This window comes from Lissotriton helveticus, chromosome 4_1 (assembly GCF_964261635.1).
Source record: "Lissotriton helveticus chromosome 4_1, aLisHel1.1, whole genome shotgun sequence".
In the NCBI taxonomy this organism is placed as follows: Eukaryota; Metazoa; Chordata; class Amphibia; order Caudata; family Salamandridae; genus Lissotriton; species Lissotriton helveticus.
Window position 1 is genome coordinate 1,138,955,051 of NC_136063.1, and position 16,741 is coordinate 1,138,971,791.

Genomic DNA, 16,741 nt, shown 5'->3' on the forward strand with positions numbered 1-16,741 from the left:
CCAGATCAAATACTTCGTTACACAGTAAATAGCGTAAAAATAATCTGTAATTAATTCTGGTTCATTTTGCAAGACAAATATTTAATCAGTAGTGCACACTAATAACTGAGCAAGCTAAAGAGACAGTTTAAAACCTCCTTTCCAAAGAAATAAAAACACTTGTGTAAACTAGATTTAGATTGCGTATTTTGACTTCTTCCTAATGATCACTTTAATCACAGCTATTTTAAAATCATTGGGGAAACAAAATGCTAATCGGAGGTCTAACACCACTTTGTTGCTCTGTTAAGGTATCTTTACTGACAGTCTGTAGACAGAATAACTTTGAAAGCTCTCTGCATCTGCCACTAGGCCATCTGAAAAACTACTCCTTTACCTTCAAAACATTTTCCTGACTGTATCCCATCAAGATATATATATATATATATATTTTTTTTGTTAAAGACTTTTATTGAGCAATCAAATAAGAATTACAGAGATGGGCCTACAACGGGCTGGCCGCTAATAGCAACGCACAACATAAGAAGCAAACGATCACTTCCGTGGCCAGGCACAAATCAGACACCAAGTATTGCTCAAAACATAGGACAGGACATAACAATTTTCTGTATTAGGCATAAAAAACAACGAACTCTAAAAAAGGCGAATGCACATTAATCAAGTCAGCCCAGAAGGCGGAGGGGAAAGCCACTAATCAGGAAGACGAAAGCACAATCAATGGGACTCGGCAAGGCCGGGGGGGGGGGGACAGCGGGGAGGACAGGAAAATCCTAAAACAGCATGAAAAATTTCGGGAACGCCAGCCTAGGGAGATAGGGTAACATCGGGAGTGTCAACCAAGGGAGGGGTACAAATATCTCCACGATATGCGTTCCACTGACCCCAAATCTTCGTCCACGCCCTGGGTCTGCCCCTAGCCACATAGACGGTCTTCTCCCGGAACATGGACCAGTCCATGTTATCTTCCCACACCGAGACGTCGGGAGGTCTGGATGCGCCCCAGAGTTGCGCAATGTCCCGCTTCGCGACCATGTATCCCAAGGTCGCCCATCTGGTCTGGGCCACAGAATAGTCGGTGGGTTCCCACACATTCAACAGGCATCGTCGGGCCTCAGGCCGCAGGGTAATACCAGTCACAACAGTCATCACCGCAAGCACATCAATCCAGTAGGCTGCTACCACCGGGCATTCCCAAAGAATATGCAGAAATGTAGCACTCATCCCACAACCACGCCTGCATAAGCCATCCGGGGAAAAACCCATTACAACCAGACGCGGACCAGTTACATACACCCGGTGGAGGATCTTAAGTTGAACCAAACGGAGACGGGCGGGGATGGCAACCTCTTTCGGAGAAGAGAGTGCCGACTGCCAATCCTCGTCATCCAAGTCCAATCCGTCACCGACCCAAACCTCCCACCAATAAGTCAGCGCGATTATTAATCAGTTTCTTGTAGATAAGGGAGATAGTGCTATCGGGCAGGTGTCCATCCAGTATGCGATCCTCAAGGGGGGAGGACTCGGGCAGGGTCTCATCAGGGGTCAGAACGGAGGCCAGGGCATGCCGGACCTGCAGATACCGAAAAAACTCTCTATCACTCAAATCATATTCTGCCTTAAGGGCCTGGAAAGACTTCACTCTACCCTTCACACAGACATCACCCACTTTACATATCCCAATCATATCCCAGCGGTCAAAGCCCTTAGTAGACCAGAGACACCCCAAACGTTCAGAAGCATAAAGCGGAGTCGCCATTGTCAGTCGATTCTCCCATCCCAAACTCACATTCGCGGCGCGCCACACATTGACTGCGGTCCTGGATGGGCCCGTAAGATGGCGCCCGGCCGATCTGGAATAAAGCACTCTATTGAAATCCCCTCCCGGCAGCTGGAGTCTATCCATCTCAAAGGCCGGATCTCGACCCGGGGAATACATTGCGTGGTTAATGGCAGACAGCTGGGCAGCCCAATAATATCTCTTGATATCGGGGAGCGCCATGCCCCCGTCATACCAAGGGATGGTAAGTTTCGCAAGGGCGATACGTGGACGCCCGTCCCAGATCAGTTGCCTTTGAAGACTCTCGATCTCTCGGAAATAGGTAGCGGGAACGTCGTCATAAGAATTTTGAAGCGCGTATAGGAATCGCGGCAAAGACATCATTTTAAAAAGGGCAGCCCTGCCCAGAGGAGACAGGGGTAGCTTACGCCAACGGGCCACATCCAGTCTCAGTCTAAGAAGCGGGGGGAGGAGATTACGCTCGAACCGGAGTGAAGAGTCCAGCGTAATAAAAGATCCCCAAATACTTGAAGCCAGATTGGACAACCTGGATAGGAAATCTGTCCGGTAATGGGGGCAAAACACCCGAGAGAACATACACACAGGACTTAGCCCAATTAATAACCAGACCCGAGTTAGCACCAAACGAATTAAGAACGTCAAATAAGACATTTAAAGATTTGCGCGGGGAAGTAAGATACAGAAGAATGTCATCCGCGTAAAGCGAGACGCGGTCTTCAAAATCCGGTGACCAACGGATCCCTTTGAGTGAAGGTTCCCATCGAAGCCACGCAGCTAACGGTTCCAGGGCGAGCGCGAAAAGCAACGGAGACAAGGGGCATCCCTGACGGGTCCCCCTACCAAGACCGAAGGGGACAGAAACCCGACCGTTTACCACTACCTGTGCCAAGGGTTCGGCGTATAACAACTTCACCCAACCAATAAACTCAGGTCCAAAACCAAATTTCTCAAGAGCCGCCCAAAGATAGGGCCACTCTACCGTATCAAAGGCCATCGAGGCGTCTAGCGAAGCCAAAATGGCCGGCTCCGTCAGAAGCCCCGCCCTCGCAACAGCTCCGTGGAGACGACGTAGGTTAAGAGCCGTGTTGCGATGCGGGATAAATCCGGATTGATCCGGATGAACCAAGCCACTAATGACCGTCAAGAGGCGGGTAGCCAGGAGCTTAGCCAGGACCTTGGGTTCAACATTTAACAGGGAAATGGGCCTATAAGACGAACAAAGGTCCCGAGGTTTACCTTCTTTGGGAATAACAACTATCGTAGCCAGACGCTGATCATATGGGAGAATACCCCGCTCCCGGGATTCCAAAAACATGGTGCGAAGATAGGGCGCCACCCTGTCAGGACGTAGCTTGTACAATTCAATTGGCAATCCATTCGGGCCCAAAGCTTTGCCCGAACGGAGTGAGCGAATGGCCGTCGCTATCTCGTCCGTAGTGAAAGGGGACTCCAAAGAGACTCGGTCTAAATCGGAAACACTGGGCAGAGCTATATCACGCAACAAAAGGCGAGAGTCATCAACATCCCGTTCAGACACAGGGGTATAAACCACACGAAAATAATACGCAAAACATTCAACTATTCCAACCGGGTCTGTCACTCTCACACCATTCGAAGTCTGAATCACAGGCACCACACGATTTGCCCTCTCCTTCTTATCCAACCACGCCAGTAATTTACCCGCTTTGTCCCCCACATCATACAAACGACCCTGTTGCTCCCGAAACATCAATTTAGTCGCATCTGTGACCAAAGACCTATAAGCAAATTGTTTCAGACCCAGGGCGTGGAGTTTACCAGATGTAACATCCGATTCTAGGTCAGCCTCTATCTGAGCAATCTCCCTCTCAAGGTCCACCACCTCCCGATTCCTCGCCTTTTTGGATTCAGCAATAAGGGAAAGGGCCTGCCCGCGAATCACTGTCTTAAAGGCCTCCCACAGGGATACCGCAGAGGAGACGGACCCCTCGTTGTCCAAAAAATAATTGTCCAAAGACTTAATCAAGAGATCGCGGGTCTCGGGGGAGGTGAGGTACCATGGGTTGATAGGAGCCACCCGGCCCGCCGCCTCCACCCCCACCTCAAAACAAAGCCAGAGCGGAGAATGATCAGAGATGCCCCGGGGGAGGTGTCTAATCTCACGAACCGCCGGCGACTGCGCCGCAGGCATCAGGAAATAATCCAGTCTAGACAGACTCCCATGGGCCCCAGAATGGAAAGTGTATTGAAGCTGAGTAGGATGCATAAGCCTCCAGCAATCCACCAAGCCAAACGTATCCAGAAACCCACCCAGCCACTGTTGGGCCAAAGGAGTGTCCCTAGGGGGGTGACGATCGTGTAGACCGGAGAACACAGAATTAAAATCACCTGCTATGAAAAGAGTACTATCAGGGAGGTTCAACAACACACGGCCCAAATCGGAAAAGGTAGAGGTCTGTAGACCGGGGGGAACATAAACGGCAAACAAGGAAAGGGTCCGACCCTCATAGCGACCCACGAGGACGGCATAACGCCCCCGATCATCGAGGATCACATCATCAATAGCTAGGGGGAGGGAAGCCCGAACAAGGATACCCACCCCCCTGGAACCCGTGGTAAACCCCGAATGTGCGGCGAGGCGATAGCCCCACCTATTCATTGCACGACATGTATTGCCCACCAAATGAGTCTTCTGTAGAAAAACAATATCCGGAGACAAACGTCGTAGACATCGCAACACCACACCCCGCTTAATACGATCCCCCAGACCATTAACATTCCACGAAATAAACCTCAACCCGCTACCCCCCATCCCACACAGCAACGCCGATACCCCCCTCCAATGAGCATGACATCAAAAACATCATTAGCAAGATAGAATCGCCTTGAGAACACAAAACACAAACATCAAACTTCCCATCCACCCACCCCCCAACAATCAAGGAAACACCCCCCACCCTGCACCCCTGCAAGAAGCTAAAAAGCCACCCCAACATGCAGTGTGCCTGTCGCCCAAGAACCCCCATTCTACAAAAAGACCCCGGAGGAGGAAAGGCCCTGGCCCACCCGCCACCCCGATCAAGACAAATAACGAGGAGAACACACAGACAGTAGAGGCACTTAGGCATAGAATCCCAGAAGAAGTTACTCTACACGAGGACCCGGGCATACATCAAGATATATTTGATCTTTGATCAGCTAAGCTTTTACTTCCTGCATTTCCCTATAATCAAGAGAGCTAAATCTACTGGCTGAGTCACTAAGTGGTGTGACTTTGGGATGACTTCAGGAGTTTAAACAATATTAACATGTTCAAGAAAACCCTCAAGTTCCTGCTATTTAGGAATAGTACTGCAGTTGATTACATTTTCTGCTTAAGTGTTGGTTTATCTTCCCCACCCAATCGACTGTCTTTTGTGACAGCATATTAATTTTTAATGTTGTTTGCCTTTTCAGCATGTATATCATAAACATCTTGTTCCTGGAGCAATATGAAGTTGCTATAGGAAGATGTTGGTTATTTTTTGATAAAAGAATGCTATGTTATTTTTTGTGTGCACCCATCTGAGTTCTAAGAAGGCAGTATCACACTCATTCATCGAAGCTACCCTAAAAGGAGCAATTGGAGAAGAGGCAAGTCTTTAGCTGTTTCCCAAAAGGCTGCAGGGAAACAATATTTATCAATGAATGGGAGAGGGTTCCAAATGTAAAGCAAGACTGAGAATAATTGCTCCCTGAGCTTGTGATTCTTGAAGTGAGACAACTCAAGTAAGTTATTTTATTGAGTGTAGTGTCTTTCCAGGAATGTGGCAGAATGCTATTTTAAAGAATGACGGGCATTGCCTTATAGGGATCTATGTAGCATATATAATATTTTGAACATAGTGTCTTCATAAATAGGAAGCCATTGCAATGCCCTCCGCAAAAATGCTATCAGATGGTTGGAGAGAATTTCAAATGAAGGGCCTTTCCATAATCAAAATGTGATCCAATGATATCAGGGTAGTGCTCGATCGAGAGGGAAAGGCAATCAGAGAAGACAGGAAAGAACAGGATCGGAGCTGGAACTGACCATCCCATAAGCCCCATTCGGCCGGGTCTGGAGAACAACACACCGGTCCAGAGTCAGAACTCCTCAGGATAAAAAAACCAAAACACAGGTCTTGAGTTCGGAGTCCTCCTGCCGTCATCCTCAGGATAGAGAAAACAATGCAGTTCATTGTAACCCTGCCTTCTTTGCAACATGACTCCTGCTCATGTTTACATGACCTTCGTACTGTTGGCAATGTCAAGTCAAAAATAAAGTTTATTTAGACCATTTGATCTATAAACCACTGTTCATACTTTATCATATAAAATCTACATATCACAAATTCTTAATTCTTAACAATAAAAGTCATATTATCCTAAAAACTACATTTATAACAGTTTAAAACACAATTCATTTGGATTATAGAGCTATTTGCTACTTTTAAGCCTCCAGCCAATCAGGGAACTTATAAATGCCCTGTATAAATTTCCCGATGGCTATCGCAATATCTAAATTTTCCATATCGACTAAGAGCTCCCGTGCTTGTGAACGCTCCTTAACATCGTATTTTAAAAATATCGGGCGAAGGAACTGTTTACATAAATTTAACAATATAAAACAATCCAATAAAATGTACAAAATATTACATTTCATTCCTAACTTACAAACACATTTACCATCAGGATGCATTAAAACTGCTTTTATTGCACTATTTATAATGATCGGGTTAATACCTATTCTTAACTTAAGTACTTCCATTCTTAACCAACGATTTGGTAATAAATCTAAGTATGGAAAGCTTAAGTCTTTCTCCCAGCCTGTACTCATAAATTTTACGGAGTCTTTCTTTCTCAAATACTCTTGGTCTGTTACCCTAGAAATTTCTTTACCCTGCACTTTAAGTACACTCTTTATTACATTGATTTGGAGTGTCTTTGGGTCAATGTTCGCCTTCAAGTGGTCACAAATGGCCAGGAGTTTACTTCTTGTTGCCTTGGCCCATTTTAATTCACTGGTCTGAATTTCTTTCATGCACCATTGTGACACCTTTGTAACTTCCCCCAGCCCCAATCGATTCCAGAATCTGAGGAGACTCAACTGCACCTGGACATTCCATGCAGTTAGGCCTAATTCCAATCTGACTGCCTGGATCATTGCCGAACTAGGGAGGTACAGTAAGGATTTTAAACATTTCCCCTCCTCTTTATCCCAGGAGCTTTTCCCATCAATGCGAAGTACTTCCGCACCATATTGGAGTTGCGGGGGGATCATAGCCTTAAAGGCTACTGTTGGCAATGTCTATTCATGTGAGGGTCCACGGTGGTTCCTCTTCTCCCTTCTGCCCAATGGTACTTGTGCCTCAGAAAGAAATACAGAGCTAGAGCATTATGGACAAACGGAAGGCTAAACCTAGTGACCAAGGGGCTGACACCATCAACACCCTGGACTCTTTTCTCACTAGAGCTGTGGATGTTTTTTTCAAAGGAGACTGAGCTGACTAAAAGAAGGATGTCTGCAGGAGAGATGAGACCCCCAGCACAACCTATGGACAGTATGGACAATGCTATATCATTCCTAACTGAAGTAAGTCTCCCCCCATTATTGAGGGGGTATTATCTTAAGTATCATTGGAGATAGGTAGCCTCCTATGGAACCACCTGTAAAAAAGAAAAGAGGGGGTGGCAGGTTGTGTAAAACCCCAAAAGTGAACACTTATGTTAGAAGCCAACCCACCTCAGATCCCCCAAGTGAGACTAAGACACACCATGCCGAGCTAGAACAAACTATCTCCCGACTTCTGCAACCATTGTTATATAGATTAAAACGTATTGAAGCTAGTTTAGCCTTACTTGGCATGCAAGGGGCCAGTTTGTATGAGAGAGTACCCAAGGCACCAGAGGTCACACAAGTTTTAAGTGGTAGTGCTAATTTAATGGCTACTTTTCAACCAGCGGCTAGGCGTGAAACCATAGTGGCTCATTTTCAAAGGCAGGGTGGTTTGGATGATCATGTGGGAGGGGGTGAGTTCAGGAGTCATATCTTACAGCGTGTGTCAGCGAATTCTGTAAGATCATTGCTACACCAATTGGCCACTTACTGTCCTAAAGATCCTACAAGCCCCCCCCCCTTCTTACGAGTCAAGCTTCGCAACCGGAATCTATTCTGCACGGGCGGGAGGCCCCCCTCTCACAGAACAGACGTTTTGTCGAGAGTGAGGCAGCTCCGGTCTGGGTAGAACTGGGAGGAATTAAATCGACAGAAGAATTACTCAAACTGCCTGCCCCTTTGTAATTGTCTTAGTAAATACCCCAGAACTGAATCATAACCATTCAGAGTGTACGCATCAACTGATGAATACATTTTTATACTGGCTGTCAAAGTATGCATTGGCGGTCCAGATTTATAAAACTATATCATTATGGCCAGAAGAGTCCAATGGGTGGTAACATAGCCAAATTGTATACAGGGGACAGTAAAGTAATACATTTCACTGACTAACGTCTTGTGAAATACTTATTGGATACACTCCCCAATTACCCTTCGGCGACCACGCAGATTCATGCATTGCCATTAGGATTTGTTTTATAGACCTTCAGTATCAAAGCCATTTGGAGTAGGTAATGGTAGTACCCCCAGTCTCACGTTCCCCTGCGTTCAAGATAAAAATGATTTTTCCAGGGCCATACTCCTAAATAATAAATGTGCTATCTTTGAAGGTCTTGAAGCATGTGATTGACAGGAGGCAGATAGGGTGGTGCAACAAACACTTATTCACTCTGTAGACAACCTCCTAATCGGTAGCGACCCACCAGAACTTAGGAAAGATATGATAAGAACATTAAATTGGAATGTAGCTGAGCTCAGATCTAAGATAGTTAATTTGGAATGGACCAGGTGTAGACAATCTTTTGATTTAGTATGCCTTCAAGAAACATGGGAAACTAGCCCTACCTATATAGATGGATTTCGTACATCCCATACCCCGGCGATTCACTCTAGGTCGGGTAGAGCAAAAGGGGGTCTACTCACATTAATAAGAAACACACTAAGCCTAAAAATCTGTAGTATTTGTGATGAATTCCCCTATTATAATCCTCTGGTGGGCAAAAGACCTAGAGGCGAGGACATGCTGCTAATAAACTTTTATAACAACAACTTCGAGGGCGATATGACTCGGGTGACTGAATCACTCAAATGTGATTGATACGACCATGACCAACCATCACCATCCCCTTAATATAGTATGGATGGGCGACTTTAACGCTCACAGTTGTAATAGGATGTCAAAACCAACTTGTGGCCTAACTGATGAAGAGGGGGATGTACCCCTCATTTCCTACATATTTCTTATGGAAGTTCGCTGAATAGACTTCTGACCATTAGGAATATGGTGATACTTAACTCGAGCGACGAACATACTGGCCTCCAGAAAAAAAATGTGGGTCTAGCACACAGGACTTTACTATCGATTATCTGGTGTTCCCGGCCCCCTCAAAACCGTTCTTTAGTAATGTTAAAATTCTTATTACAGCCTTTACTGATCATGCAGCTATTCTCCCAATGTAAATGTGAAGATTGTTTTAGCCCCTCGGTTAGGAGAATTTCGGCGCCATGTGTAACGAGAAAGAATGGTATAGTTCTTAAATGGGCCAAGATAAATAAAGAAGAATTGAAACCAAGGGTGGTTGGGACTACTCGGAAGGATATAATCATTTGTCTTGATCCGTGCATGAACCCTTCTAGTATATGACAGTCCATTGAGACCTTACTGAATGATGTGAGTATTAAGCTACAGTGCCCCAAGCGGTCCTTTAAACCCATGGAGCCCCTTTGGTTTGATGCTTCGTGTAGAAAGGCACTGAGCAACTTACATATGGCCATGAGACATAAAACAAGAGATAAGGCCATGGTTACGCACCTCCATTACCAGTATAAAGAAACTAGGAAGGTTAGACTCCGAGCCCTGAAGAAGGAGGCCTGGGAAAATCTTCCAACACACTGCATTTTCTAGAATTTCAGGAGAGTTTTGGGCTGTAATTAATTCTCCTTTTTTGAAACAAGATGCAGGCCCAAACTTAGATGTATACTTGGGTGAGGATTCTTGGGTTAACAACTACTCTAATATATTTGGGACAGTCCCTGAAGGGGAAAACTTTACCTCTAATGGTAAGCCTAACGACATGCGAACCCACTTAACATTCTCTACCGCAGAGGTGAGATGTGAACTCATGCAGTGTCGCAGTGCCAAAGCCCCAGGCCCCTGATGGAGCCCTCATAGATTTCTTTTTATGGTTTAAATCTTTTATTGAGTTTTCAAAACAGGAAAAACAGACAGACCCCGCTTCCCCATCAGATGAAACAATGCCGCATTCTTCCTGTATAACACAAACGAAAGCGTACGATAGTGAGAATAACGACAATGCAAGATTTGTAGCGCCCTTGTGAAGGGGAAACATTGTCCAACCCCCCCCCCCTTGTCCACAAAACAAAAGAAAAGGGAAAAGGGATCCATCAACCCAATGAAAAAGAGGTCGGAAGCCGATCCTCAGCTCTGCACCTTGCGCTTGCGTGTCGGAGCCTTCTGTTCCTCGATTGGGGTATCTGCTAGGCGCAGCAGGCGCAGGTAGCGTGGGCAGCTTAGTTCCCTGAACTCCCCCGTGGGCAAAGTTAAAAAGGGCTGCCAAAGTTCTGCAAACTCCTCTCCTCTCCCCTCCCCGCCCTCGCCGAGGACAACTTCTCCATACCCAGTATCATCCATAGCCTATGGAGCCAACCTATGTGCGGGGGAGGTTGCGTGGTCCTCCAATGTGCCAGGATGTTCTGCATGGCTGCCCCAGAGCAATCGCTATGAGCCTTCCCCTCCTAGATTTCAAGGGGTACATTAAAGCATTAGGGAGTCCTAGCAGAATGTAAGCGGGAAATCTAGGAAGTTGGGTATCAAGATGGGAGTCTATGTCGTCCAAAATCGTGCTCCAATAGGGTTGCAAACGGTCACAGCTCCAGAGTAAGTGCTCCAGTGTGCCCAACCCCCCACACCCTCTCCAGCATCGGTCACTAATGCGGGGGTCCCAGTGATGTAGGCGTTCAGGTGTATGGTACCAGTAGGTGGCCACTTTGGTCAAGGTTTCCGTGATGCCCGTGTGATAAGCAGAGTACCTGGCCCTATGATATATGCCGCCCCATTCTTTGTGTGCGAGTGGCCTCCCCCTGCAAATAGGGTAGGCGATCGGACTCTGGAATGCCATAGTCCTCCCTCACTTGTTGGAAGGAGAGGATACCGTTTGGGTTGAACAAATGCCCCAGGGCTCTACAGGGAGAACGTCTCCAGGCTGTAAAAGCTCTAGAGTCCAAACCCGGGGAAAAGTCGGGGTTAGCGAAGAGCGGGGTCATCGGGGAGGGAAAGGACGTAAGCTCGTGGCGGACAGCAACTCGGTCCCACACTTCCAAGACGGTGCTCGTAATCTGCGAGGCGTAGAGGTTGGGGAGTGGGGGGGGCGGTGGCGCCTGGGGAGAAAGGGAACCCCCTGAAGGGGCAAGCCCGCAACTGCTTGATCCTGAAAAAGCCAGTTCTTGCCCGATGCCAGCTGGTGCCATTCCACCAGGGTGCGAAGTTGTGTCACTTGATAGTATAAGAGGAGGTGGGGGACCCCAACTCCACTATGAGCGGGCGGGAGTACCGCGATCGCATGCTTGGAAGCGGGGACGGCGACCATTCCAGATAAAGCGCGCCAGGTCGGACTGTGTCAGTTTAAGCCAACCTACTGGTGGGCGCAGTGGAAGAGTCTGGAACACATAAAGGATTTGGGGCATCAGGGTCATCTTGGTAGCTGCTATCCTCCCCAGCCAGGAGAGAGAATGGCGCTTCAATCTCCGGAGTTTGTCGCTGAGGTGCGAGCGGAGCCTGGTATAGTTCGCTACCGCAGTGGCCGGGATGGTTGGGCCCAGCAGAACTCCCAAATAGGTGATCGTGGTGCTTGACCACTGCATATCAAATTCGCCTTGTTCCTCGATGAGTGTCTCCGGCGATAGGGAGATATTAAGGGCCTCCGATTTCTCAACATTAATCTTGAACCCAGAAGCCAAAGCAAAGGTATGTAGTTCGATAAAAAGGGCTTGAAGCGATTGCATCGGCTCAGTGAGGGAGAGTAATATATCATCCGCATAGAGGCTGGTCTTGTGCACGTCTCCGCCAAAGGGGATGCCCTTGATAAGGTTATGTTGCCTGACCCGTTGCGCTAAGGGCTCCATATATAGAGCAAAAAGGATAGGGGAGAGGGGGCACCCCTGCCTGGTCCCCCCGCCAATCTGAAAGCGTGGGGAAGTGTGCCCGTTGACACGGACCGTGGCATTAGGTCGGCCATAGCAATTCAATATACGATTGCGGAGAACTTCTCCCACACCAAAATGTTGTAACACCTTGTCCAGGTAGGGTCAGTGCACCCTATTAAAGGCCTTTTCGACGTCTATGGTAAGTAGCATGCAATCCGGTCTTGTCCGCGACCCGGCCTCAATGAGGTGGAGGACCCGTCTGGTGTTGTCACTGTTTTGCCGTTGGGGTATGAAACCCGCTTGGTAATGGTTCCACCAGTTGTTGCATATATGGTGCCAGCCTGCTAGCGAGGATGCCCGTGTACAGTTTGAGGTCCAGGTTTAAGAGGGATATCGGCCTATAGGAACTACAGCGTGTGGGGTCCCGGCCGGCTTTCGGTATGACCGTTATCGCCGCCTCCAGGAGGTCCGCAGGGATCACGCCAGGCTGGTCAAAGGTGTTAAAGAGGTCTTGTAACAGGGGGGCCACCTGATGACAAAACGTTTTGTAAAAGGCCGCCGAGTAGCCATCCGGGCCTGGGGATTTCCCTAGTTTGAGGCGAGATATCGCCGAAATCACCTCCTCCAGGCAGATGGGCCGGTCGAGGAACTCTGCCTGAGCCTCATTCAGGGACGGAAGGTGCGAGCCTCCTAGATATGCAAGTCCGGCCTGCAGGTCGAGTGGGTCACCTGTATATAGAGTTTCGTAAAATTCCCCAAATGCTGCGGCTATGTCAGCGCCGTCAACCACGAGGTCTCCCCGTCGGGTCTGTATGGATCTTATGCCCTGCCTTTGGCGCTGTTCTCTCAACTTGCTCGCCAATAGTTTCCCACAACGGTCACCCCCACTATAATACGCAAGCCAGAGGCGGAGGGCTGCATATTCCGCAGTGTCCTGATCTAGGGCGGCCAACATCTTTCTCTCCGTGCAGAGTTGGCGCCATGCCCGAGCTGCCCCTGTGTGTTGGTGCATCTGTTCCAGCTCCGCTACGCGTTGGGTTATTTCAGCTCTCTTCTGAGCGCGTTCTCTGTTGTTGGCTGTAGCGATGGAGATGAATTCTCCGCGCAGAACAGCTTTGAGCGCAGCCCACTGTGTGGCTTTGGAGGTGTCGGCGTTGGCATTGTAGGTTAAGAACTGGGCGATGGCAGTTTTAATCCACTCTACTATGGTAGGGGCCTGGAGCAAGGCATCCTGAAGGCGCCAATAGCGAGGTGGGGCAGGGGCGGCTGGAAAGAGGAAGGTGACCACTACCGGGGAGTGGTCCGACAGGGAGGCCGGGAGGATGTCAACATCCTTCACTCGGAGCACCAGATGTGAAGAGCACAGAAGGTAATCAAGCCTAGCGTAGGATTTGTGAGCCGCAGAGTAGTAGGTGTATGCCGTGGAATGTGAGTGGAAGTGCCGCCGAGGCCTAAGTCTGCGAGGTGTGCAGGTCCTGCCCTGGAATGGGATCCCACCTGCCCCGAGCGTTGGCAGGAGCGGTCCGCAGTGTTATGGAAAACCAGGTTGAGGTCACCCCCTAATAGTAAATGTGGGTGGGTGTTGGCTGTGGCCGCCACCAAGGCCGTGTGTAGGAATTTCTCCTGACCCTCGTTAGGTGCATATATGGAGCCCACTAAAATTGTCTGTCCGGCGATCAGAAAGCGATGTACCAGCAACCTGCCCTTGATCTCTACCTCCCTCTGCAAAACTTGTCCGCTAAAGGATTTGGACACTAGAATCGCTACTCCCGCCACCTTCTTCGATGAGGACGAGAAAAACTGCAAGGGGAAGGCTCGGGACTTAAGTCGATGGTGATCTTTCGGTAGCAAATGCGTCTCCTATAGGAGGCAGATATCTGTTGTGGAGTGCTCCAGGAGGGAGAGTATCGCCCGGAGCTTGATTGGATTGTTAAGTCCCCTCACATTAAGAGAGAGGATCTTCAGTTGGAGGGACATCATGTGTAATCAGCAGGACCTGCATGGCTCTGAGCAAGGCGCGGGAATGGATAAGGGAACACAAAAATAGGTGGACAGGGGGAACCCCTCCCTCCCAAAAAAACAACCCCCCCCTGGTCAACTGCCCTACCCCCCCGACCCCCCCCGGGAACCCTGCCCCACCTCCCCCCCCATCCCACCTCAAGAGCCCGTCCCCGCCGCCCCCCCACCCGTTCCCCAACTCCCCAACTGTGTGAGACCAGAGTCCCAGTCCTGTCGGAACAACACAGGACTGTGGTAGTGTCACCTGTGGAAGCACTGTCCAGTGGCGGCCCCCCGCCCGCACCCCCCCGCTGGGAATACAAACGTGCGAAGTCCCCCCCCCCCCCCCGGGACAGAATCACTCAGAAGTTGCTGTTTCTTTGGCCACCTCTAGGATGGCCGTTGCTCTCTCCTGCGAGATGATGTAGGCTTCAGGCGCGGCTTCGGGGAACGTCTGCGGCCAACCGTGTGCCAGCCATCTCTGGGTTGTCCCCGTGCCGGCCTCGGTGGTGAGGACTCCTCCTCCATCTCTAAGCCCAGTAACTTGCAAGTGTCCTTGAGCAAGCTCAGCTGGGGCAGGGCTCCATTCCATTTGAAAATGAGGCGGAACGGGTGGCCCCAGGAATACGGGATCTCGTGTTGACGAAGGAAGTCTGAGGCCATCTTGAATGTCTTCCGTTTCTGCAAAGTGATCGCCGAAAGGTCCTGGTAAAGAGCAATGGGACGGCCGCGGAACTGAAGCGGTTGTGTCCGCCGGGCTTCACGAAGGATTGTTTCCTTGAGTGGGAAGTCAGGGAGGAAGGCCAGAATGTCCGGAGTCGGGCCAGATGAACGCCGGGGGGGCCCCACCCTGTGGGCTCTGTCTATCCTGATGCCAAAACCCGCAGATTCTCCCAGTATGACCCTGAAAAGGTCTTGTAGGTAGCCGGTGATGTCCGCCCCCTCTGTTTGAAGAGGGACCCCCCGGACCCGAATGTTGTTTCGACGGGACCGGTTTGCTAAGTCCTCTGCGTGGGCCTGTAGGTCCAGGTGTTGGTCTTTGATAGATTTCTTTCTAGATAACTCAGATCTCTGGATACCTCTGTTGATGAATGAGATAAATGCAATCATGATAGTCGGGCCACCAGACTCATGGAAAAAGGCAATCATTCTTCCCATTAACAAAAAGGGTGATACATCATTGCCTAAACATGATAGGCCCATCTCGCTTCTGGACAGCACAGTGAAACTGATGGGGTGTCTATTATTAAATAGCCTAGAGGGCTTGGCCACTGAAAAAGGTATATTAATACCAGCACAATATGGCTTTAAGAAAGGGAAAGGGACCCTGGACCAATGCTTGAACCTGAACCTGATTGCAGCTAAGTATACTCTAGCTAAAGAAGGTAAAATCTACATGGCATTTACTGACCTCTCAGCAGCGTTCGGTTGCGTCTCACATCATAAACTGTGGAGAATTATGAAAAAATGGGCGTAAATGAGAATATCTTTCATACGACAATTGTATTCCCAATCATTGGCGTGTGTACGGAATGGTAGTCTGGGGGGATGCACAAGATGGTTCTCTAACCTCAGGGGAGTCAGGCAGGGCTGTGTCCTGGCCCCTTTTCTGTTTTCTGTTTACCGTGCTGAATCTGCATTGGTAAGCTCCACAACTGATGTCCACATGGTAAATAAAATGAATATACCCATACAGGTGTATGCAGATGATGCAGTATTGATGGCAAGGACTGGTGAAGCACTGCAAAAACTTATTGATGAGCATGTCCTCTTTATATCTTCAAGTCAATGAATCAAAGACCTATATCATGATTATGGGGAAACGGACCAAAAAATCTCCTACTTTTCATATTGCTGGATGTAGAGTTGAAACTACCCAAACCTTTTTATTTTTTGGTGTTTTATTTAATATTTCGACCTCATGGACCAATATGGTAGTGAACAGATGTCATATGTTAGAAAGAAGTATTCTGGCTATATTTTCTTTTATGAAAAAATTAGGTTCTAAGCCATTGTATGTAGTTGAAAAGATCTACTCAGCAAAGGCAATTCCAGTAGCCACATGTGGGGCAGGGATCTGGGGAATGTCAAATGTCAATCCCCTTTTTTTAAACTTTCAGCTCTCCATAATAGCTGTTCTAATTTTAGCAGAGGAGGAGCAGATTAGTGAAGGGGAGCCCTGTCAACACAGACAGGACACATCGCATACCTAAACACTTAACGCTCCTGGCAAACAACTCTAGCTGACTGACTGAGGTAATACGCGGAGGTGATGGGACAGTGGGGAGTGCGGGGGGGGGGCGAGGGGGGGGGGGGGTGGAGGACCACCGAAGGGAACCTTGAGGAACTGAGGATTGAGCAGCGACACCCCCTATGGAACTATAGAAGGGACCCTTAAGATACAGAACACGATACCGCAAGGCTGGCAAGGGACAATACAGATTGGTTATATGGAGCAGGAACGTTCCTGAGGAGTATAGTCACAAACCTACGGGTCCACAAGATATTGGTGGGGGAAGGAGTAGAACTTGACATGATAGGCTGAGTTCAGGCGCTCCTAGTTGCTCATAATCGTTTCATGAGGTTGGTCACAGGATGGGGGTGGTTGGGGGGGGAGAGGGGTTTTTTTCTTGGGTAGGGTTGTTACAAAATGGAAAAGTGGACAC

At 48.7% G+C, this 16,741-nt stretch overlaps 1 protein-coding gene across 1 annotated transcript in view; it reads left to right on the plus strand.

Annotated features, from left to right (window-relative positions):
- ZNF830 (zinc finger protein 830) overlaps positions 1-16,741 on the plus strand; it is a 256,345-nt gene that overhangs the window by 60,684 nt on the left and 178,920 nt on the right. The gene's annotated exons all lie outside the window — the stretch shown is intronic.